Source organism: Pteropus medius, unplaced genomic scaffold (genome assembly GCF_902729225.1).
Source record: "Pteropus medius unplaced genomic scaffold, Ma_sr-lr_union100, whole genome shotgun sequence".
Taxonomy (NCBI): Eukaryota; Metazoa; Chordata; class Mammalia; order Chiroptera; family Pteropodidae; genus Pteropus; species Pteropus medius.
In genome coordinates, this window is record NW_024349803.1 from 6,580,493 (window position 1) to 6,606,813 (window position 26,321).

The following is a 26,321-nucleotide window of genomic DNA, read 5'->3' on the forward strand; positions in this document are numbered from 1 at the left end:
TGCAGAGCTCATGAGGATTTGAGCAGTTCCAACCTCTCGAACCTCATCTGTAGACATTTGCCCACTTATAGGATGGACTTCAGTTCTTGTAAATTATGGTAGAAGACTTCTGACCTGACACATGATTTTTTAATTAAAAAAAAAAATGGTTCAAATAGGGAGACATAAAAGTAATACATCTTAACATTTTATTTTAACTCAAGACATATAACTGGTCATTTGTTCACAAGTCTTTAGATGTAGAACCAAGGCCTTTTCTTTGAATGTGGTTCCACTCATCAGAGTCCCTCATCAATTTTCTTGGGTAACTATACCCAAATCTTAGCCCTGGCTCTTACTCTGTGCCCTTGGACAACAGAGGTCCTCACTTTTCTCATCAGTAAAATAGAGAAAGTCATAACTTTTAAATGATCCATAAAAACTACTAAAGCTGATTGGCATATGGTATGCCTTCAATATATGATCACAGTTGCTATTGTGATTATTGTGATACTAAAGACTCCTAAAATTAATCCTTTAAATACTATAATCACAGAAGGATTCATTAAAATGGTTTTATAAATGCTGTCATCGCTGCTGCACACTCATTGCAAAGAATTCAAAGAAGTGCTAGATAGGTAGATATTTGAACGTGGAATATACCATATACCAGCTGTAACATTCTAGACTGTTTTCTTAACATCTCTTAGTCTTGACTTCTCTCTCTGTAAAATAGAGATATTGACAATGCAAGACTCAGGGTTATTATGGATATTAAGTTATAGGATACATATAAACTGTGGATCCTGGAAGATAATAGCTGCTTAATAAATGTTATTTATCTCTGGCAGATATAATTCACAGATTTGGTATTACGTCATGATCCTCCATTTCCTTCATTGGCAGAAAATGAAATCTTGCTGATTTTTGGTGAATTTGGAGACTTCCAGACTTTTCCCCTCAGTCTCTAGTTTGAGTAAATACTCAGTTGATTTGGGATTCTTTCCTTCTGCCTTCTGCATTCCTTCTCCCTTAGGGTGATGGTCTGAGAATTAGGTGTTACTCTGATATCTGTGACACTTCCACTCAGATGTAGGGTTCTTAGTGGTCTTTGGCTCAGCTGAGTGCACAGCTGAAAGTTATTCCTCTTCTGCCTCCGACACTCCAGATCCTGTGGATACCTCTGGTTCCCGGGAGCCTGGTCCACCTGCTTCATCTCTGATACTTTTGGGGAAATTATTGGTGTTTTCTGGCACCTCACTGGAGAGCCCAGAAGCTGTAAGGTGGCCTCCCATCCATTTCCATGCTCATTCTGTACTGCCATGGCTCTTCCATCTTTCTGGACCCTATTGGCTGCTGAGATTCTCTCAGCTTCTGAACTTACCTAGGGATTCTGTTGATTCACCCCCATCCACCTGGGCTTGGGTCAGAGAGATCAGGAGAGAAGGGCTCTATTTCCTTTTCATAAACCCCCAACAGCATTTAACTCTTATTCTTTGCTTTAGTTTTCTGTTGCTGCCATAACAAATCACTAGACATTTAGCAGCTCAAATCACCACACATTTATTCACAGTTCAGTAGGTCAGAAGTCCAGGTTGCCTGGCTGACCTCTCAGAATCAGGTTTCACAAGGCCGAAATCACCGTCTTCTTCAAGCTTACTAGGTTGTTGATAGTATCCAGTTTCTTGCCGTTGTGGGATTGAGATCTCCATTTTCTCGCTGGCCGTCAGCTAAGGGTTTTTCTCTGCTTTTAGAGACCATCTACATTTCTTAGCTTCTTCCATTTTCAAAACCAGCAAATGTGGGTTGAATCTTCCTCACATTTTGAATTTCTCTGATGTCCCCCTTGGTCTCATCTTTCCTGCCTACCCTTTTCCATGCATACCTGACGCCTCTGCTTTTTAGGGCCCAGGTGATTGCATTAGACCAACCCAGATAACCTGTCTTAAGGACAGCTGACAAGTAACCTTAACTCCATCTGCGAAGTCCCTTCACAACAGTACCTAGATTAGTAGTTGATTGACTAGCCAGGGATAGGAAGTTGGGGGTGGACGCAGGGAGGGGGGTTTAACATCTTTAGAATTCTGACTACAACATTCTTACTCCAAACCTCCCTTGACTTTCCTCTCCAAGTGGAGGGATAAACTGAGTAGGCATGTGCTCCTCAAAAAATATTGCTTATCCTAGGACCTCAGATGTTGATACCCAAGAAATATTCAGAAGTACCAAACTATTTTTTCTGCCGTAGGCCTCAAGATGCTCTGGACACATAGAACTCAGATTAGCTTTTTTCTCTGTTATATCATGTGTACCCACCTCATGGACAGTGTGCCCATAAAGCCCCCTCTGTCTCTTTGTATGGTGACTAAAGGACCTCTAAAGGCATGGCATTCAGTTATTTAAACATCTATTAACTATTCTGTAGACAGTATCATGGGAGATTCTGACCTCAAGGAATTTATAACCTAGTAGGTGTGAATTTTGTTTAAATACAATAAATACACAGAAGACTGTGTAAGAATACACATAATGCTGTCAGATCCCAGAGAAGGTGGCTGGAACCTCTTATTGAGAGGTAATGCTTTAAAACAACAACAACAACAAACAATGGCATACAGGCAGTCCTTGAAGAAAGGTGGTGTTTGAGAAATAATTTTATCTATTTGGAACCTCCAAAGTACTTTTCTATACTGGGTTTAATTTAGCAGTCACAGTTACTTTTTGCAGTAGGGATTATAGCATTTGTGATACAGAAATGGGAGCTAAGGCTGAGAGACTTGCTCAAATCAGATTCCAGTCTTTGACTGAGATGGAACCCAGTTTCACCAATGCTAGAGCATGTGCTTTTTTTTTCCACTGTATCACATTATGATGAGCAGAAAGTGGAGGGGCAAACTGTGTGCAGAGGACTGCATAAGTGAAGGCAGTGAGGTGGGCTAGTGTAGTGTGTACAATAACTAGCCTCCAGCAGCCTCCTGTGATCCCCACCTCCTGGTATATTTGCACCTTTGTGTAGCCTCCTCCCAAACTGGATAGGGCTGGCCTATGTAATCGACAGGATATTGCAGAAATAATGATGTGTGATTCCAAGGCTAAGTCAAAACAGACATCATAGCTTGTGCTGGCTTTCCTGTCTATCATTCTGAGGGGAAACAGCTGCCATGTCCTAAGAGACAAGCATCCTTTGGGAAGGTTCGTGTGGCAAGGCCACATGAAAGCCATCTCGGCAGATCTTCCAGTCCCAGTCAAGCCTTCAGATGACTGCAGCCACATGGGAGACCCTGAGCCAGAATTATCAAGTTAAGCTACTCTCAGATTCCTGACCCATGGAAACTGTGTGAGGTGTTTATTTTTGTTTTAAGCTGCTAAATTTTAGGCTAACTAGTTTCACAGTAATAGGTAACTAATACAGCATGAGCTTTAAAAGAGTGAGTAATTAATCTTATTTAAGTGGTGTTCAACAGATTGTAAAAAAATTGCCCTGGAGTTTAAGAACCTTATTTTTCATTCGATAAACATGAGGGAGACACTGAAGGGCTTTGAACAGCAGAGTGCTTGGAAAAATAGACTGTTGGAGAGTCTCTTGCAATATGGAGTATTTACAAATTAACTGAATTCCATTCCATTTGGGCCTGGAAAGCAGGCACTAAGGGATTAAATACCCTCCAAATACATCTGTCTCATCTTTTTTTTGAGTGAGAATCTTAAAGTCTGTCTTGGACTCTTTGCAATCCTAGAAATCATATTTTTATATTTCTAATTAGTAGAGCGCTTCATACTTCCAGCATTCCTACAAGGCTAGCATGAACCCCTAAAAGAAAGAATGGCTTATCTGAAGAGTATACTAGAGGCAAATCTGTGATTTACCACCAGGAAGAAGTATACATGGTGTGTAAGTATGTAATAATTAAAGTTCAGCCAAACACAGATTTAGGAAAAAGTGTGTAGTGGGAAAACTCTTATCTGAAGCCTCTCTTCTCTGGCCTTCTGGTGGAGTCAAATTATGAAAGGAACTTAATTGCCAGCAAAACCTTGACATCAACTTATAGCAATTGGGAAAGAGTGATTGTTTATGATTCACCAGGATACCTAGGAAGAATCAGGTGACACATCCTGCATCTCTGAGACCTTTAGGACTTGGAAATCCTCAACCTAAATCCTGTCAGTGAATAGCCATGGTCTCTAAAGTAGAACCTTCTCTGGAGTGGAGTGAATGCTTTCCTTTTAAGTGAAGTGAAATCCAGGTTTAAGAGAGGTGGCTTAAGGCAGCAGTCCCCAACCTTTTTGGCACCACCTGGTACTCCTATGAGAAACTAATGTCTTATGATCTGAAGTGGAGCTGAGGCGGTGATGCTAGCGCTGTGGAGCGTCTGCAAGTACAGGATGAAGCTTCGCTCACTCACCACCTGCTGTTTACCTCCTGCTGTGCAGCCTGGTACCAGTCCATGGCCTGGGGTTTAGGGACCCTTGGGCTAAGTTGACTCCACATCTTAGGATTGGTTGAACATTGTAAGAGCTAATAGATCTGCTATGGTAACTATGCCTCTGAAGATGACCTTTCTATATCATGGGTGCAGTCGATCATACATGTGACCTCAGAGACTTCATCCCTAGTTGGTTCTGCTTGAAGCTCAGGGGCCTAATGATACAATGGAAAGAATGGTAGGCTGGTTAGTCAGGAGGTTAAAGTGCTAGTTCCCATTGCGCCACTAACAAGCTGCATGATTTGGGGCAAATACTGAATTCCTCTGGGTCTCAATTTCCTCACCCATAAAAAGAGGGAGGGTTGGATTAGATGATTCCCAAAGTTTATTCTAACTACAATATTCCATGACTTATGATTCATTTTATGGAATCTCTTTATCAAAATTGAGGTACCATTATCTCTGGGGAGAGTTTAGAGTGATAAGCTGACTCTATTTCTAAAGGGAATAGGACAGATATTATAACCAAAAGTGTTCCTTGGAAACTTTATACACTTATTAGACACAGTTTATATCCATTTACTTAGTGTTCTGTGTAACAGGAGTATTTCTTTGTAACTGTAAGAATTATTTAATATCTAAAATTCATAAAGGTTATGGTAGGAAGAATTTAAAAGGCTGCCTGCTATTGTATGCATCAATAAGGCATAAATAAGCAAGGGAGTCTGTGTCATAGGTATCATTCAGTGTGTTTTATATTCTGTTTAATAATTACAATTTTTATCAAGTATTATGGTTTATAGTTTCTTCTTAACACCTTGCAGGAGGTGCAGCCTCCTGTTTATTAACCAGGTTGATCTTAGTTTTTGTGCAACATTAGGATGCTTGAAAATTATGTGTAGCTGTTATAGATTTTCTTTTCAGGATTGATAAGTGGACACAGGGACCTTTGTAGAACCCTACAGGATAACTGAAATCCACTGATTAATCACAAATCCTGTATTTTAGCTTCCACTCTAATTGTAACTCTTCTTCACCAAGCCTGATTTTTTTTTGCCTACTTTTTTCCTTTCTCCTTTTCCCACCCATCTGTTCCTCAGAGGATTGGTGAAAATGCAGTCAGATGAGCAAGGAGAGAAATGAAAAGGAAAAAGATTAAGGGGCCTATATGTTGTAAGAGCTACGTAAAATCAAACTGGTGATTCAGGAGTTGATTTGAGTGTGGGTAGGGGAGGGAAAGCACATGGTCACCAGTTACAGCAGCTTGCCCTGTTGGAGCATGCTAATACAACTTAAGACACTGAGTGGACAGGATGACGAGTAGAAATAAGTAGTTGCTGCTGGGTATGTAAAATATTTCAACATCGGTCCTTCCACTGTGGATCCTATTTACACACTCCAATAGGTTTTATTTTCTTTTTCTACACTCCTTTTATTTTAAGAGAATTACATTCTTCATTGCTTGCTGTCCACAGATCCTCCAGTGCCATTTGATCAGCATATTTATGACACTTCTGGTCAGATCAGGATTCGACCGCACCTCTAATGGTCTGAGGAAGTGGCGAGTGTTGCCTGGTGACCAGCATCCTGCTTGTGCATAGCCAGAGGGTGGTGTGAATTCCTTGCTAACTTATAGAACAGGGCCAGAATGATGCTGGGATTCTTATAGTAAATCAGACCTTTTCAAAACTCTAATTTGAAACAGATACAAACTCCTGAACCTGCTGGAGCAAAACTGTCTCCTGAGGCTGTGGTTCTTAAAGTAGAGTGTGTGTCAGAATCTTCTGGAGGATTGTAAAAATCCAGTTGTTGTGCCCCGCCCCCAGAGTTTCTGATTCAGTAAGTATGAAATAAGGCCCAATCATGTGTATTTCTAACAAGTTCCCATGTGGTGTGGATGCTGCTGGTCCAGGCACGACAGTTTGAGGATCACTGTCCTAAGGGTTCTCCCAACCGTGATTTAAAATCAGGCTATAGTCTCTTTGGGTTTCTGAATTCTGTCATTCCTCGGAGCAGGCTTTGCTCTGACCCACTGTCCCTTGGGTCTGGGGGTCATGGGTGTTTGCTCATATCTTGTCCTTCAGATCAGTAGTGTCCCAGAGAGCTGCGACTGTCTGAACTCTAGGATGCCCAACCAGTCTGAATTTCTCAATACAGTTTAAAACCAGAGATTTAGGTCAGAATCTTGAAAATAACAAGGGAATATTTTCACTTTTATCTATGAGGAATTGAAACTCAAAAAGTTTAACTTACTCAGGAAATAAAAGGCAGAGCTGATATTTCAACCCAGGACTCTGGCTTCAGTTCCCGGTTTTTCTTCACTTAAGTCTCTTTCTCCTGGGTTCCATTTTGAGGGTTTTCACCACCCTCTTTCCTCATTTTTATGTAGCCAAGAGTATAAGGATTCTTTAATTAGAGGTTGAATTATGACATTTATACCTATGCGTGTATTCATTTGTATATGAATATACATACACACACATGCTCTTTGGTTTATTTTTATTTTTCATGTATTTTTTATCATACTATATAATATGCATCTGTCTAAGTTGCTCTAAAGCATTTAGGAATGAGACAAGGAATACACAATGCCCCCAAGTATAGTGAACATATGCACATACATTAGTCGTCCACACACAGGCCGGCTTTTCCTCCACACCTCACATTAAGTCTAAGAAAATGTCTCTTTGGTAGCCATAGACTTATCCTAGGTTTCAGCCATGCCCTTGACTGCCATTACTAAATGGAGTTGAAACTGCCTTTGCTGCCCTGACTTCCTCCCGTTCTCCCCAGTACTTCTCCATAAATGAGATGAGGGCATCATTTAGTACTGGTGGAAGACAGTTGGTGGTCTGGATTGACATATTCACTCCGTTGGAAAACAAGACCAAATTTTGAGGGTTTTTGAGAGTATGTCTGCAGTGAGAGTTTATATACTTTGTCCACCTTAATAGCAATGTATGTTTCTTTCCCCCTTTCCTAAAGAAAACAGCTCTTTTTCCAGTGGGAGAGTAATAAAAATTCTAGCATCTGCTGTTGAAGGCTGTAGTGAAACAAGGAGCTGGATTGCAGAAGGAATGGTGATAAGGTGGGGGGAAAGGTGGTCATAGATACCCCCAGGAACAAAATGACTCTGGGAAAATATAAAATCACTCTTTTGTTTGTTGTTTTTAACTTTGCTTATGGAAGTGGGCACAGGAAAGGTTACACCTTGTGAGATATCAAATGGTAGGATTGTTTGGAATCTGAAAGAAAACTGTGACAGCAGATGTGGATGGGTGGCTCATAACAGGTGAGCTAGGCAGCCGGTTGGTGTTAGACGTTGGTGCATGTATGTACATACACTTCAGTTAAGCTGTGTGGTTTTGTGCAGTCACCTAGTGTTTCTCATGGATGAAATTGCTCATAAGCATACAATTCGCACTATGTTCAAATTGTTCCCTAACATCAATTGCATTGAATCAAATTTGTGTTTTCAAAACAAGTATTATAACAGAATCACCTTTACAGGTCAATTCTCAAAGGATTCTCCCCTTCTCTTGTTTTTAGAATACATAATCGCTACCTGTGACATGAGGATGGCTCTTTTATATTTATTAATTTTCTATCTCTTATAAAATTTTAGATAATTGCTTAAAAAATAATAATGAGTAAAGTTCCCCTCCCAAAATAAAAAAAACAAATGTCAATTTTTTTAGGCCACATAAAATTTTCCCCGTGTAGCAAAATGGCCTTGTCAAGATGACATGGTCTCACCTCATCCCACCCCACCCCTGCCTTTGAGCTGAGCCAAGTGGGGCTGAGTCACTGATGACTGGATGTCGTTCCTTTTCTCCCTTGTTATTTTCCTTGACTGACAGTCATAGGTGGTACCTGTTGAGGTAGCCCTGTGTCGTTCAGTGAAAAAAATGTATCACACACACACATACACATTTGTTGCAGATCTCAGGGTAGTTCTTAGGGTTTCATTGGTTGATTTCAGTATGTGGCAACTCCTGCATGCAGAATATTTGTGATGGTTAGTTATGGGGTTCTCCGGGTATGTTACTCTTTTCAGGTCCACCTTGGGAAAGAAGAGAAAATCCACATGGAGAAAAAAAGTAGCACCACATCTTTGAGTCCATATTTTCAGGCTAGCCTAGCCATCTTGAAAAGAAAGCATAGTGAAAATGATGTCTTTGGAAGGAACTTCTGGTTATTTTCAACAGATTGAACCTTTCTTCCACTTAGTTATAGAAGCTGCATTCTCATGCGTGCATTCAGATTACAGAGAGATGAACATTGTATCACTAATATATTTGCTAGGATAGATACTTTGTGTATAAACATGTGGGAAATTTTAAAAAACCTAGATGAAAGTAAACTATGTGTGTATTCATTTGTATATGAATATACATACACACACATGCTCTTAGAATTTAGGCCCAGAAGGAAATGTGGAAAGAAAAGATATTTTGTCCTGTGCTTCACCTTACAATATGGAATCAAGCCTGCAGAAACAGCACAACTAGCAGGAAGAGCCTGGACTTAAAAACACTAGGGCTCCTAGCTGTTCTCTTGGTACCATAGGATTGATTTTTGGTGAGTTCTGAGCACTTACTTAAGAATTCAGACAGTCCTCATTTTGTTGCTGCTGCTCCCTGAGCCCTGGCATTTGTCACACCTGCTTGATTTGATTCCCCTGTTTGCCACTTCTTTTAATTTTATTTTTAAAGTTGAGCAAAATGAGAGCTATTTGTATACAGGCCTTGGTTACCACTAGTTACTTTATTTCTTTAGTAGACATCCTTTCTTACCCCTATGTATAGACGTGAGTAAGAATAATCCTGGTAAAAGGAAAACAAAAGGGCTAGCCGACTTTGTATGGAGGCCTGTTTTCCAGCTGTTTTGTGTTATCTAGTCAGGGAAATCCTCAGGCTTATTTTACTAGAGATGCAAGGATCTGGGGAAAAAATATCTCAGAAAATTTCAGGAAAAAGGTTTAACTCTTCAAGACATTTTTTTTTTACACCAAATTGGAAAAATATGTATTATGAAACATGTTTAGAATGAAATATATGTAAGATATAAAGTGTCCATATGCTGTTATGTAGCCTTTAACCATTCAAAATGATTTCTAAAAATCACGTAATTGGAGAGTATTCATGTGAAAGACTATTTATGGTGTCAGTTTAGTACTGTCTCCACACCCTAAGGACGAGCTGAATAATAAAAACAACAGCAGCAGCTAACATTCACTGAGTACTTACTAGATGCCAGGGCTATTCCTCATGGCATACAGGAGGGAATCAATCATTTAATCCTCAGTACAACCCCATGAATAAAATGCCGTTATTATTACTCCATTTGATAGGGTGTGGAGACAAGGTTCAAAGAGGTGGTTTGCCCAATACCACACAGTAAGTTGAGCTGGGGTGCAAAAGGAGGCCGTCTGCTGTCAAGCTTACACTCCTAGTGGACATGAAGGGAGGAGGTAGATGCACCTACCTCAGTCATGCCTCTCACTTATCAGGCAGTTCAGGGCATCTCTCCAAGCAATTTTGTTATTCACTAAAGGGAGATAAAAATAATACATGATTTTTCTTTCTCACAGATTTTTTTGTGGTAATCTAAGAAGACAGGGGAGGGAAGTAGTGTTTAATGAACATCTACTATGGGCCGGGGACCATAGTAGATATATTTCACACAGCATCACTAGTTTTGCTGTCTCTGCTCTTGTTATTGTGCAATTCTTAAACTCAGTGTTGACTCCAGAGTCACTGCCAGCTACAGAAGATGGATTAAGTGCCATCTGTTTTCATATGTGGGTTTTTCCTGTCTCTATTGCTTGTCTTTTCAACTGATTTCACTGGGGGTGGGAGATTATTTTTAAAACAATACATGTTATTTGTAGAACATTTGAACAAAAGGTTTAAAAAGGTACTCTTATGAGGAGGAAACTCAAAAGGCCATCAAGCATTGGAAAAGATACTCCAAGGCACTAGTAATGAGAGAAATGCAAATTAAATCAATAATAATAATATATTACGTATAGCATTTTAGAGAGCTGAATTATGCCAGGTGTTTCTGGGACATGCATTGCAAATAGCAGCATACACCTACCATTTTGGAGAGCCATTGGACACACTTGTTCAAATTAGAGCCAGCCATACTCCCATGACCCAGCAGTTACACCCTTGGGATTGTATGAAAATATCTTTTGTTTCATATGTATTTATATAAGTATATATGTACCCATGTATACAGGCACACATAGATACATATGTGTGTACATAAGTGGATATTCGCTCAGGGTTATTGCGATAACAGAGTTGGAGGTAACCTGGCTGCCCTCCACGAGGAGAAAAGTTCAGCTTTAGTGAATGAGCATAAATGAGTACTGTGCAGCTGTTAGAAGCAATTGATTATCAGCATGGATGGATCTTAGGACAAAAAAAAGTAAGAAAAATGAGACACAGTGCAGAACCATTTCCTCAAGTTAAAATGCATGCACATAAAATGATACTCATTTTGTAAGAGTACATACAAAAGAGAAACCTGTTAAACTCTTTAGAATGGTTATGTGAGGGTTGGATGAGGGAGAGAAGTGGAGATAAATAGGGAAATAATAAAGCAAGAAAGAATCTTACAAAAACGATAATGATGTGCCAGAAACTGAGGATAATGATTAGCTCAAGCCCTAAAAAGAGGAAAATTAGAAACTGTAAGTCAGAACAAAAAAAATAAAATTATTCTTAATTCTACTGTTTACAGATAAGTGTTAAAACTTCAGTGTTTATTCTCCTAGTATTTTATATGCATGTATGAGTATGTATATATATATTTTAAATATACACATATTTACATAAATGAGTCATTCTATATGTACCCTTTTTTTTTTCCTATCCTATTATGAAGATGTTCAAAGTTATCTTTAAGATGCCCACAATTCTAAGGTACTCTCCCCTCAGGTGAATACCATATCAAATTCAGCCAAATTTCACACTGAATTAGGATTCAGCATGGCCCAAAACATTTTGCTGCACACTCTTAGTGTCAGTCATGAATATCTGTATTTGATTTATTTACACTAAATAAATCAAATATATCTGTATTTGATTTATTTACATTTAATTCAAAGAGTACTTATTTTGGCTTGGTATGCTGAAGATTGCTTATGTGTATTTAGACAGCTCCACAGGCTGATAGTTTGCTCCAAGAACAGATCACAGCATTGAGTGTTGGCCCCAAGTGGAACGAGTGAGACTTGACTTGCTACACCATGTGAGTGACCAGATGGCCATCGATAGGCTAGAGCTAAGCAGTTTCTTTTGACTCTTCAAAAACAAATAAATCAGTGAACAATAGAATTCTGGATTGTTATTCTCTGCTTTGCATCTGGACTGTGAACAACTTTTAATAAAAAAATTATGTTCCTTCTGCCAGAGACAAAGGCAGAATTTCCCAGTGAAAGATAGTAAGTCTATCTGGCCTCCATCAAAAGCCAACAAATCTTCCAAGGGAGACTCAGATCTCAAATCATTGCACTAAGAGCTGAAAATGACTGAGTGTCATTGGCTGTTGTCATGGCAATCATTGATGACCTCACAGATCCTCCCTAATATCCTCAACAAATTCTCTTGTACTCATTTGCTGTAGGGGTGTGGGAGTTTATCTAGATCTATTTGCTTGTGGCTAAGTTGTCATGTTTTACTCTGAATCCAAAGTCAGAAGACACCAGTGTTTTGCACATAATAAATGCTAAATGAAGATTTGTGGGGTTGGATTGGGTGCACTGGGTTTTGGAAAAATCAGAAGTATGAGTTGTTTCGCAGTATCTGCAGATCTTAAAATGTAGTCCTTGAAATCCCTGTTGCCAGCTGTCTTTGCTCTTGAACAGTTCCAGCTGCTCCCTAGAGTAATCAGTAAGGGAGTGACATTTGGAACTCTCCAACCCACAAAAGCCACCCCCCAAGTGGCCAGGGTGGCTAGCTATTTTAAAACTACCTTTCTTTAGAGTTTCTTATTAAGCTTTTCTAGGGGAGAGAGCAACATGGACTTGACAGGCTCCTAGCTACCCACCAGGTTGTCTGGTCTCTGGGGGTTGGTTACTCAGTGGTTCTCAAACCTAGCTGAATATAAATGCTTCTTTGGGACTCTGATACCCATTGTCCGGGAGTGGGAACTAAGTGGTATAACCTCAAGACTGTTTTAAGATTTTCCAATCTTGAGATTTCCCCAAACCTAAACTGATATTATAATTTCATCAGATTTTTTCTCTATCTCTGATGAAAAAATAATCTCCATGTTAATATATTACTTATAGTTGTAGAGAGTACCATGAGCCTTTAAATGGAAATCATTCTCCCCAAAAAAGGGAAAAAGAACATCTAAAGTTTTGGAGGTATTTAATTAAGCAAAATACTTTTTTAGTTGCCTCTCATTTATTCTTAGAAGACTGGCCACTTTAACCTTCAATGTATACGTCACATTTGCTTAGAAATAAAAATTGAGAACAACAGATAATTTGCCTTAAACATTGCACCCAAACCATGTTTTTTGTTAGTAGAGGAGCAGATGCAGATAAAACTTACTTGACGTCTGAAAAATAGCTGTCCCAGAACCTAGTGCCTCCCTTGTGAAATCACAGTGAGGCTGAGGGCTGTGAACTGTGGGTTCTTCTCCACCCAGGGTTCTGTTTCCCATAGATATAATAGGTTAGATGCCAGGGGTTGTCAGTTTACCATAAGGATATTTTAGAAAGCCTTGTTATGTGCTGAGACAGTGTGATGTGGGACATCTCTGCAGACCAATAGTGGGAGGATTGGACTCAATGCTTGCTCTATCATTTTCTAACGGTGTGGCCTTGATCACATCAGTAACCTCTCTTGTAAAGAGAAGACATCAGCCTCCTTGTTTCACAGGTGGTTATAGCAAATGGGTAGCACTGATCATTCTTTGCAGTTTCTGGAGTGCTTTGGAAATGTGCTAGCTCCTTTCACTGAGGTCTGATGATTTTCCTACACAGACTGGAAAAAAGTGTGTGCGTATATGCTTTTCTTGAGTCTAGGTCGTCAGGTGCATCTTTCTCAGGCTCCTCAGTTTGAGCAAGCTGTTGGAGTATATCCCAGTATACCTGAGAAAAAATAAATAGGAAAGGAAGGGAGAAAAAGGGCAGGTACTCGCCTCCACCCACTCTCCGGCTCCATTCAGCACACTGATTTCATTCAGCACTTCTCTGCTTTGTATGCAAAGACAGAGCCTCTTGTAATAACGTGCATGAACACTGGAGTATAAACAGTCATTTAAATTTGACAGAGCCCTAGATTTCTCTGCAGCAATGCTATCTGTACCCCATTAATTCATGGTCCTTAATGAATTCTTCAGGGTAAATCTGAAGTTTACTTTATGAAAAAAGGAGCCACAGAGCAGATGAATAGTGTAAATAAGTTTTCTAGGAAATATATTAACCAGCTTGAGTTGTATCTCTTTGTATCCTAACTACCTACTGATTATGCGTGATTCTAGTCCTTAAATAGTCCTACAAGGATTTCTACTTGATAATATTTTATTAGCATTTAATTTGGATTACTTTAATAAAACTTTACTTCTTCAAAGCACATCTATAATTCAATATTTTCACACTTGTCTTCCATCAGTATGAATTTGTTGTAAGTTAGTATAATTAATTACATACCCCTATATCCCTCGGATACTGTCTGATGCAGTTACATTCTTTGAAGAGGACTTTCAATTTCCTCTTGTTTTAAGACAAATGTCTTGACACTTAAATGGCATTGCTGAGGTTTGGATGCAGAGAAGTGTTGCCTATAAGAAGCCTACTAGGGAGGGAGAGAGGGAGATGTCTCCACTATGACTAAATTCCAGTCCAAGATAGAGGCCAACTTCTCCTAAAAACTTGATTAGATTTCTATAATGCATATACAAGCCATTATTCATAAAATAACTACTGCACTGTGCTTGACCTATAGTGACCATTATACTAAATGAACGAAGATATGAGACTACATACATCTTTGGGGTTCTCCTTTGTCTTTCATATAAACTGTATTTTAATATCAAACAGTCTGTATTATGATAGGAACTCTGCAAGAGGATCGTATTGAATGCTCCACCTGTGTTCATTCCATCCATCCACCTACCCATCTTTCAAATATTTTGGAGAAACCTACTATATAGAACCAGCCTCGCATAGAGAAGACACAGACAAAGACCTGGCCCTCACGCATGTCATATTTAGTGTACAAGCCACTCAAATTTCAGTGGAGAGACTGGTACAGCCTTTCCCTCTCACTCAGAGTTGCTGTGTGCTTGGTCCAAGTCCTTTCCCAGGCATCCTCCTGTGGTTATTGCTTTTTGCCTAGTTGGGCCACTAGTCACAATAAGGCAGATTCTGTGGTAGAGCCAATCCCTGCTTTATGTTCATGTCTCTTATTTTTCACTTTATACTATAATTGTTTGACATCTAGGGACTCTGCTGCAGCAGGGATCCATCCACAGCTAAGTGAATAGCTTTGTACTAAAGGTAATAGCTGGTATTTTTGAGTATTTGCTCTATCTGTGCCAGACACTAAGAACATTTCATATCCTGTCTCATTTAATCTTCATAGTATCCATGGAGTGTTGTTATTATTTCCACCTTACCGATAAAGCAAACTCTTGCTCTTTAGAATAGTAAGGCCATTTTGGCATCTCATTTTTTTCAAATTCTTTCCATATGTTACCTCACTTGGCCTGACACATCCATCTCCATTCATTTACATGGGAGAAGTGAGGCAAATGAGGGTGAGTCTCTGCTTTCGATGGCTCCACAGGTGCAGGTCTGTATGGTACTTGAACTCAGGGCTTCTGAATCCTGGTCCAAGTCTCTTCTCCCAGAAATATACCACCTTCTCATCTGACTGGTAGGTCTCTACTGAAGGCTTTGGCCTCTCAGTAATAATGAGAAATGTGGATTCTTGGTGACTTTGAGCAGTTACTAGAAGAACATTATAAATCTAATATGTTTCATATCTACTCTGTTTAGTCTGGGATCTAGAGTATTCCAAATAGCACCAACTCTCAACCTTTTTTTTTTTCCTTCTTGGGTTAGTATCTGGAATCTGCCCTTAACGTCTCCAGATTCAAAAGCCAGTTCTTTGCCCGAAGGCTCAGTACTAATTGGGAAATAAAACACAAAATTTGCTATCACTAAAAGGGAAAAACTCCCACAAATTTATCTGTCATTTTGATTCATTCTTTCATCCTTTATAGTACATTTTTAGGGTCTCAAAGTAGCTCTTCTCATAAAGGTGCTTTTAGAAGCATCTTGTTTTACATATGATGAAAATGGAGAGAGCACTTCTTGTGACAGGAAACTTCACTTCTTGTTACTGAAAACTGTCACAACAGTCATTATGTCTGGCTTGCAGAGATTTCCTGGAGTTAGGAGAACAATAGGCATTTAAAATGGCAATGTCAAGAGAATTCTGGGCTTTTATAATGAATACCAAGGGAAATTTTTTCTCTTGAGTTTGTATGAAAAAAGGAATATTTAGGAGGCTGGAAATAATGAGGAAATGAACTTTAATGCTTTTAAAAATGGAATGTTCTTTCTAATCTTTGTAGTTGAAAAAAAAGTTTATGCTGTGGTTCCCATATTCTGATTCTTGAGTTGAAAATGACTAAGGGAAATTTCTCTTCAACTGTCCCTCTCTGCATTTTATGTAACTGCCCCCCCGCCACCAAAAAAAAAAGACACATTTGTAATTTTCTGTCTTTTTATTTGATTAAATATTTATAGTTCTTAGATCCAGTTTATGGTTTCTTAATTTTTATGTATGTACAGGGCTTCTGAGGCTTATGATTTCTATTTTAGCAGCATTAGTTATTTTTTCGCTGCCTCTACCTTTAAAATAAAAGGAGTCAAGCATTAAGAAGAGATGTTTATTTTGGCTTACTTTTTGAGTATTGCAAAGTGTGTTTTCACAATTTTTATCTTGATTTATATAGCTCTAATATAATTTCTTAATTTCTAATAAAATTTTGTTATATTTGTCCAACTCATTTCCAACCCATTAAAAGTACAAGCTTTGTAAACAGTTTATGTGAGCTGCAGCTTCCACTTTGCAGTTTCTCCCTCACCACAAGAGCTGTGGATGGTTTGGGGGACTTCTATATTAGTTACACAGTATATACCTGAGTGATAAAAATAACCTGGTGGCTTAATTTAAAAAAAAAAAACTAATGTGAAAGCAGTTGTGAATCATAAATATTTTTTTAAAGTATGAGTAAGACTTTGTTTTAAAATTAATTAATTTTAATAATCTATAATGTGAAAAGTCTTACTTCCTATATTCTTTAAACACTAAGGTTTTGCAAATCTTTGCAGAAATGATTTAATGTTCTATTCATCTACACACACATACATATACATATGTACACACACTTATGTATATATATATGGAAACACAAGGAATTCTGTTGTGCAGTGTACTTTTCTTAGCAATATATCTTGAGTATCTGCCCATATCAGTACCTACAAGTCTACACATTTTACTGGATATTTAGAATTCCATTGTGTTAACATGCCTTAACTTACCTTCTATTTATCAACATTTGGGTTGATTGCAGATTTATCCTGTTGTAAACAATGCTGCCTAAACATTCTTAGACATATCTTTTACATTTTTTTGGTACGTGTATTGTAGGATACATTTAAAGCTGGGGAATTACTATTGAAAGTGTATGCATTTTGAGTATCAAATTGTCCTCCAAAATTACTGCAGCAATTTATACTTCCACCAACAGTATATATTTTGTTTCTCCACACCTTTGTCATCATTGCATAGTTTAATTTGCATGTATGATAGGTGAAAATAGTATCTTATTTTAATTTATATTTTTAGTTACTTCTGTGTCTATGGTTCTTTTCAGTAAATGCTTACTGAGTACTTACTATGTGTCATCATTTACATAGGATCTGAGTATCAAAAATTGTCCTTGTTGAGTCATGGAAGTTAATAAGAAGCCTCTTTTTAGAAGAAATCTAAAGGTTACAAGCATAGAAAAATGCCTCATAAAGGATGGACAGTGTCCACGAGTGTCAACTTTAGGTTCTATTCATGACCTAAACTGGCAACTCTCCTTCTGTAGTGACTTTACATTCCTTGTGAAAGGCAGTAGATTTTGTTTTCCTCCTGTACCTGGCTTGATTATCTTGTCAGTTGTTTTTAGCAGCTAGCATCCCCTATTGGTCTCAGTTCTGAAAGGGCACAAGGCAAGCATGGATCCTATCAGAGGAGCCTAAGGGCTGGAGAAACTCACTTTATTCACTGGTCATAGTCCCCTAGTTCTACGGATTTTCAGAAAAAGTGTTTCATTTTAGGGCACTTAAATTATAGACATTCCAAGTATTTCTTTAGAATTCATTGAAGAGGGGAAAATGTGGATAGCAGAATCAGTCATTTGGGACCATGTTGGTTCTTGATACCAAAATTACCTAAATGAGTAAAGTACGATCTGTAAGTTAAAATGTCTGCTAGCTAGCCTGTTAAATAAATCAATATGTCAATAAGAGGGTCCTAAATACACAGCACGATGGATAAACCTGGTTTTCTGAATGGAGGCAAATATAGTGATAATTTGACTCTTCTTATAGGTAAGGTTGAGTGGAATCTGAAGTTCTCTAAGAACTGAAATTTTCTTGGAGTTAGCACAGAGTGAGCCCCTAACAGCTGTCTACTCTTGGGCCATTGTCTTGAGGCCAAGGGCATTTTTTTTTTTATCTCCATGCAAGAGTAGGCTCCATTTTGCCCAGTAGCTATGCGTGCTGCAGGCCAGTGCCCAGGGAGGCTGACTTGGCAGCTGCCCTTTCCACAGCCAGCCAGCCCCTGACTGTGTTTTAAAAGATAAAGAGAAAAAAGCTAAGTCCCTTTAGAGGAGCTGGAGTAGGTTAGTAGTTGCTAGGCAAATAAAGTAATTCAGTGTCTTTGCCAAATGTCTGCCATGCAAATAGAGAACTTTCAGGGAAGGGGAGTGAGATGGTGGTGCATGTTGGTTGCCATAGGAATGTTTCCCTGATTGGAACAAGACCATAGAGTGGAGAGAGCAAGACAGCCGCATCTGTGGTTATTTCTGCTTAGCAATGGAAGCCCAGAGTGGGCGGTGGAGCGGAGGTAAGCCATGGGGAGGAAGTAACGAAACCCAGAGTTCTCTTGGTGTCAGGGATGGGAAGGGTTTAAGGACAGTGCATCCTCTGAAGGGAGGAAGGGGCTCAGCAGATGAGACTCTCAATGCCCTTGAAATTAATGGCTTATGAAGCTAAAAATGAGAAGAATAGATTAACTCAGGAAAATTACTCGATGAACTCTTAGGCTATTCTGAATACTTGAGATTTCTTGGAGAAATTACAATCCAGAATTAAGTCGGGGAGAATTCCACTTAGACACTGGAGTAAACCCAGCTTTAAATTAGATGGAGATTTAAAATAGTGAAATTCATTGGGAAAATATACTTAATTTGAAGGTAGGTATTTTTTATTTATGTAACTATTACACTAAATTATGTCTTTATTTTAATTCATAAGACAAAGATAGTGATTAAAGATTTATTAATGAATTATGCTGCTGTATTTATTGAGTTCTGTTTTTATAGGGGAAAAAAATACAACCAAATTGTGTGTTACCGGTATTAAACCTTGAAGAGATCCTCTGAGATGGGCTTATTGCCCCATTAATAAGCACCTAATGCATCTGGGCAGCTTCCAGAGTGACTGCTCAGGGCCCAAGCAGAAATAAGCAGCTTTCAGCAAATGTTAAATTTCGAATGTGCTATTTAACTTCTCTATGATTGATCGATCACCCAGCTCTTAAAATAGAGGTGATAGCTAATCCTTGCCTCTCTGGAATTGTGTGAGCATGGATGCTGCTCTTATTTAACATAATTTCGAGAGATGGTGTAAGATCCCAAAGTGCCTCTGATGATAATGACAGACTTAGTTTATCTTTCAATAGTGATTTAGGTCAAAGACTTCCTAATTTTCAGGTTACAATCTTAGGAACTTTCTTTAACTGATAAAGTTTTACTTGTACATAGGAAGTATATATAACTTCATCATTTGCCATATATTTGACTCATGTTCAGAGTGTATTTAAAATAGTTTCTTCTTTAGAATATATACATATATATTGGGAATATATGTAATTGTTTCTTTTTGTGTGATTTCTTTTTTGGGTCATGTAAAAAAAGACTAACAGAACATATTTATTCTCAAATTTTTGGATTCTAGAGATGTGTAAATACAAAGGATGCCATGGGACCCAGATTAGGGGTCACTGTGCTGTTTCAGGGCTCACTCCCTCAGTCAGTTTCTTTGGCTTAGAACTTCAGTGTCAATTTCACTTTAAAGTTGATGCTGGTCGATTGACACAAATTAATCCGAGTCCATTTGTAAACCAAATGCCAAATATTAATTAATTGGAGATTGTAATTAAAAAGGCTATGTTGGGACTCTTCAAATGGTATAAGCTTTCTCTAGTTTGATTTTGACAAAGAAGCCAAAATATATATTGGCTATAATGTTTTAGAAATGATTTTCTTATCAAGATCTCTAGAATCTAGAGCAGTGCTGTCTAATAAAAGTGTTATGTGAACCTCAAATATGAGCCTTAAGCGTAATTTTAAATTTTCTAGTAGCCACTTTAAAAAGTAAAAGGTAATAGGTGAAATTAATTGTAATATGTTTAACCCAATATGTCCAAAAATTGCCATTTTAACAGTAATTAGTTATTGAGATTTTACATTCTTTTTTATAGTAAAACTTGAAATATAATGTACATTTTGCACTTACAGCATATCTCAATTTGGACACTAAATTTTCACATAAAACACATCTGTATTCAAATTAAAATTTACAGTTGAAAAAGTAAATTTATACACCCAAGTCGTTCCAAATGTGCATATCAGTTTTTCAATAACTGAATCAGTGTCTACATCTAAAATTTAAAATAAAGTAAAATTTAGTTCCTCAGTCACACTAGCCACATTCCAAGCACTCAGTAACCATAGATGGCTAGTAGTGGCTGCCATGTTGGACAGCATAGAGAGGACTGCCTTTCTCTTGCCTCTTCGCCTCCACATACCCCAGATTGCAGGACCTGTCTGAACAATCTAATGGAGAGAGAATCTCATTTTACGAGCATGGAACTACAAAGAGTTTACACTCAACAGGAAATTTCCATTCAAACTATATTAATTAGAACCTACCTGGCAAGGAATTATCTGTCTGGTTGACTGTACTATCTCCACCCTTGCTCCCAAACCCACCCTTCATTGTCTAATAGATAAGGATTGCCAACGCTGAGGATTTGCCTCCTATCAGGCTCCTCCGGTTCTGTACTCCCCGCAGGCTCATTTCCATTACGTCCGTGCATTTCCTTGTTATAGGCTCCTTTATCTTTATCATTGTTTTATTTTCCACATTTCTAATTTCTGTTTTACTTTAGTGAAGGATTCAAATGTTCAAATTCTAGTTTAGTTCTTAATTACGGTCATCTATATCAAGGTCACTGTGGTTGATTTAATTTGAATAATAAAATTTTCCTCCTTTGACCTATGCTCCAGATTTCTAGAGTTGGTCGAGACAGGAAACTTCACTCTCCTCTTTACCCACAGAAGTATCTCTTTTTTGGACGAATCAGTTTTTCAGTGTAGCCACTTGCGATCAGAACTTTAGCCTTAGAGAACCTCTCTTTCCCCTAGAGGGGAGGAATTAAATATTTTGGTAGGCACATACCCACATAGGTAATGAATTAGGAGGTAAAGACTCCCCTTAGCCTTACCAGAATATTTTGCCCTACATCTTGCTTGGTTCTGCAGCTTGTTTGACACAAAATATAATAGTGACTTCACCAGGAAGTTATAGAACACAGAAGTTCATCAGTTCCAGTTGAGGACTTGCTACTTTCAAGGGACATCACTGATGACAGTGTTGAAATTCACCCTCCATGTTCTGGAACACATGATTTTAAATAGGGCTTTGTGGAGTGAGTATCAGTGACAGCTAGAAAACCTTGGTTGCTAATCCCTAGTCTGTCAGCTGTGAGGGATGTGACATCAAGAAAACCATTGAATTGCTCTGGGCCTTGCTTCTTACCTGTCAAATGAGAGTGTTACAGCAGGTGGTCTTGAGACCCCTCTCAGCCGTCACATGTTTTGATCATCTAATCTGATCTCATAGCTTCTCAGATGAAGAATCAAAGGCCTGGAAGGTCACTTCCTGAGATCACAGAGCAAGCAGGAGGCAGTTCTCCGGTTCTCAGTTGTGAGCTTATCCACCCCAAGGAGCTTTATCATGCACTTAGAGTGCTTAAACTAAATGAAGATATCCAGAAGGAGGGCTGGTTCTGTTTTTCCCCATAACATCATTTTGTCTGCTTATATTTTGAGGTCGCTGGCCAAAACCTCTAAAACCCCTGGGTTACCTGTGTTTTGCCTCCTTCATATAAGTGGTCAGTAATTCAGCTCAGACATCTTTATGGCTTAAAGTATCCCAATGACCTCTAAATGAAAAAAATATATATATATAGAGAGAGAGAGAGAGAGAGAGAGAGAGAGAGAGAGAGAGAGCGCACGCGCGCAATTTTTTTCTGCTGAATAATATATATTGTGGGATCTGTCTGAACAATCTAACATGATAACATGTTAACAAAGGGAAAAGCAGTAACTGGAATGTAGAGTTAAATTTGTTCAGATATTTATCAATTAAACAACAACCACAACAAACAAAGCAAAGCAGAACAGAGTCCCAGTGGGCTGCTCTTGTTGAAATTCTCAGTATAGGTTGGAGATCTATTTCCAAGTGTTGGAGCAGCACTCACAGGAAGCTGAACATGGCTTTCTCTGAAGAGCCGCTTCTAGCTAGGCAAACCCAGGGGCCTCCATAATCCTTTAGCCTATCATTCATTAAAAAAAAAAAAATGACAAGTGCCAAGCAAAGGAAACTTATTGATTGCCCTTTACATACCAGGCACGCTAAGTATTTTATATATATATATACATACATATATATATATATGTATGTGTGTGTATATATATATATATATATATATATATATATATATATATATATTCTATAACCATCCTGCAAGGTAGACGGTTATTATTTCCATCTTACAGATCAATAAAAGAGCTCAGCAAAGTTATGTAGCTTGCCTAGGGTCCCATAGTAAGTAAACAGGGATTTCATTGGGCTCTAAAATCTGATTACTTTCCATTAACATCCAATAGTGGATGATAATATGTAGACCTCAGTGATTTCATTTGGTTCCACTGAATTTGAGGAGGACACCTGATATCACGCTATTGACACCAACAATACGTAACCCCAAAAGGAAGGAAGGTACAGTAATGGAGAAATTTTCATTTGTAAGCAGAGGTGGTTACCCTGCATCTCAGAGATCCTTTGATGATATTAAAAACAAAAATATAAAGGATTTTTTTTTTTTTTTGCAAATAATAGGTGTATAAATATACCCACTAGTTGGCATCATTGATCAGTGGCAAAAAGTGTAATGAATCCTAAATCAGATTTAACTTTTGTTAGGTAGCTAGTCAGGCATGAGTGACAGGGGAACAGAGGAATAGAGGCCCAGCCTAGAGACCGCCCAAAGAACACCCTATTGGTAGTTAGGGAATCTCTCTTGCATCCCCAGAGACAAAGGACAGGAGGGCCATATTCTTAGCTGGTTTAATCTGACCACAGACACCTGTACAGAAGATACTACCCTAATCTACCTACAATCTAATGCTCATTATAATACCATGTTTATGCCTAGAAGTCATGAATCTAATTTTAACAGACTGAATTCTGGGTAAGTGCATGTGCACTAGGCAAAGCATTATACAGCAGCCAAGTGTCAATCAAAATGACCTCACTTGCTAGTCACCTAAGAATGCCTATCATGGCCTAAATATAATTCAGACATTCCTACTTCTGGGTTGTTGTTACAGCTCTCTTTGCTAAAACCACTTTCCTCCTTGGAGCGTGCTTTGTCTTTCTAAAATATGCTTTTAATAAATCTTTTCTAAATCTCACTGACGTGATTCTTAACTGAGTCAATGAGGAAGAACTGAGGAAAAAAATGCTAACTACACTTCTGTGACATTATTCTACACCCTGCCTTTGAGCAACACCGAAGTTTAAATTGCCCCCAAGGGTGACACTTTCAGAAGTGGTGATTGCCGCTGCTTGGGTGAAATACCTCATCTTGGTTTTTAATTTTTTAATTAATTTTTTTAATTCTCTTAATTTTGGGGTACATGAGAGAATGACATTTGCATTTAATGTCCTTCTCATAGATATGACAACTGTTCCAGTTATCTAACGCTGCACAACAAACTGAGTATCTTACAGCAACAACCATATTCATTGCGCTCACAAACCTGCAGTTTGGGCTAGGCTCAGTGGTGACAGTTCATCTGTGTTCCACTTAGCATCAGCTAGGTTGGCCTGCAGGCTGGGAGCTGTAATCACCTGGAGCTTGCTCATTCACCTGTCTGGAGCCTAGGCTGCGAGGAGTAAACAACTGGGCTCCTCCATCATCTCTTTCTTTGTGGTCTTTCCTGCATGGCACCTTCATAGTAGCCAGACTTCTATGCCAACACAGTGCTCTGAAAGTGTATGACCCAAGAGAGAAAAATCAGGCGACAACCTTATCTTTCATGACCCACCCGAGGAAATTCACACAGCATTCCTACACTGCATTCTGTCTATTGAAACAATTACAAAGGCCTCTCAGGTTCAGTGGGGGTGGAAATAGATTCCATCTCTAGATAGGGAAGTGGAAAGTTTCTGGAAGAGCACGTGGGACTGGAAATACTGCAGTGGACATTTTTGGAAAATACAGTCTGCTACACAGATAAGCCAGGCTACAAGTTATATGCCAATGCTCAAGCCAGATGTATGTTTAGGCATTTCTCTTCCACCCAAGGGAGCATATTGGCATGCAAATGAAATATAATTTATTTCCTTATAATTTAACCCATCATAACCCACTCTTCATAAAGTAAATCATCTGCAAAATTTTGGCACTCTACCATTAGAAACAAATTACTTGTAAAACACTAGCAGATTAGGCTACTTAGGGAGATAGTTGAAACTCACCCTAAATTTTCCATCATTGTTGAGCTGATGCCTTTTTAATGTTCTTGAATTGTCATCTTATTGCTGCTTTTCTACCTTATATGCAGAGGTAAACAGCTGAATATTTATATAAACAACTATGCATAGAAACCTTGCCATTAGAAACTAAAAAGTGAAGATAATTGCACTTAAAATTGAATGTTTCCTGAAGGGATGTTCTAGCATTTTATAGCAGCTGCTGCCTCCTCTTTTGGAGATGAAATTATTATTCAAGACATATTTCTCAAAGTTTACAAAATTAGTGTCTTCTCTCAAGCTCTCCTTGTAAAATGTGGGTGGGAATCCTGTGGCGTGGCACACAACAAACTTAGGTACCTTTTTTAAAAACTAAAATATTTCACCCATATAAAAGAGAATATAAAATTTATAAGTTGAAGAATGAAAAACATAAATACTCGTGTACACAACATCCAGGTTAAGAAGTAAACCACCACCTCCCCAACCCCTATAGGTCATATCAGCCTGGCTTCTGTGTTTATCATCCCCTTTCTTTCCTTTATATTATACCATTTACAATGTAAAATCCTTCATCTGTTTGGATCTCTATACACTGTTTTTCCACTTCAGTTAAAAACACTTTACATAAAGGGCTTGCACATCTTTTGTTAGATTTATTCCTAGGTACTTTATTATTTTGTTGCTGTTGTTAATGGTGTTATTCTGATTGTTGCTGAAAATAACATGCAGTTGATTTCTACATATTGGTTTTGTGAAAATCAAATTTGCTATATCTTACAAATTATAATAATTTATCTTTATTCTTTTGGGATTTCAGTGTAAACATTTTTTATAACAATTTTGTAGCTTTCTGATTTTTATATATTTTGTTTCTTTTTCTTACTTTTTTGCCCTGGCTGGGCCTTCCAGAATAATGTTGAATAGGTATGGTAATAGCTAGCACCCTGGGCTTGTTTCTGATTTTAAGAAATATTTTTTATTTTCATTACGAAGTATGTACTATTCCCTCTGGGTTGTTTTGTTTTTAATTTTGACAGAAAAAGAGAGAACACTCCCCGACTCATAACCTTGATCCTAAACTAAAATACAAATAGAATGAGAAATAAGCATTATTATTTTTTGTAAGAGTGAGATTGAGCAAGTTCTGCGACACATTCACAAAACAGTAATTCCAATCTGATAAAGAAGCTCAGCCTAACAATTTTTCTGTTGGAAGATTTTAATTACCAGTTCAATTTATTCAAAGGTTATAGGACTATGCGAATTTTCTCTTAAGTCATATTTGGTAAGTTGTATTTTCTAATATTTATCCATTTCACCTCAGTTTTCAAATGTATTGGGTTAAAGTTTAAAATATCTTCCTGTTTATTAGTTGCAGCATTTATAGTTGCTTTTCTTTCAGCCTTTTGATTATTTATATATCACTTCTAGGTTTTGGGACTTTTTTCCTTGATTAATCATGACAGAGGCTTCTCTGTTTTTTTAGTTTTTACCAAAACCCAGTATTTGGCTTTGTTGATCATTTCTGTTACATATTTTGTTATCTTTTTCATTAATTTCCTATTATTTTCTTCTCTACCTTCTTAAATTGGATGCCTCCCTCATTAATTATAAACTCCCCTGTAAGTACCGATTTGGCTCCTCAAGTTTTGATATGACAGTTTATTATTACTCAGTGCTAATAATTTTCCAGTCTCCATTTTTATTTCTTTGTGAGTTGTTCTGAAATATGTTTTTCTTTAAACTTCTGAATGTATGAGAAATTTTTAGTTATATTT

General features: G+C 38.0%; 1 protein-coding gene across 11 annotated transcripts in view; it reads left to right on the forward strand.

Moving 5' to 3' along the window:
• The window catches only part of TMEM108 (transmembrane protein 108), a 482,840-nt gene that overhangs the window by 261,206 nt on the left and 195,313 nt on the right, over positions 1-26,321 (forward strand). The window lies entirely within an intron of this gene.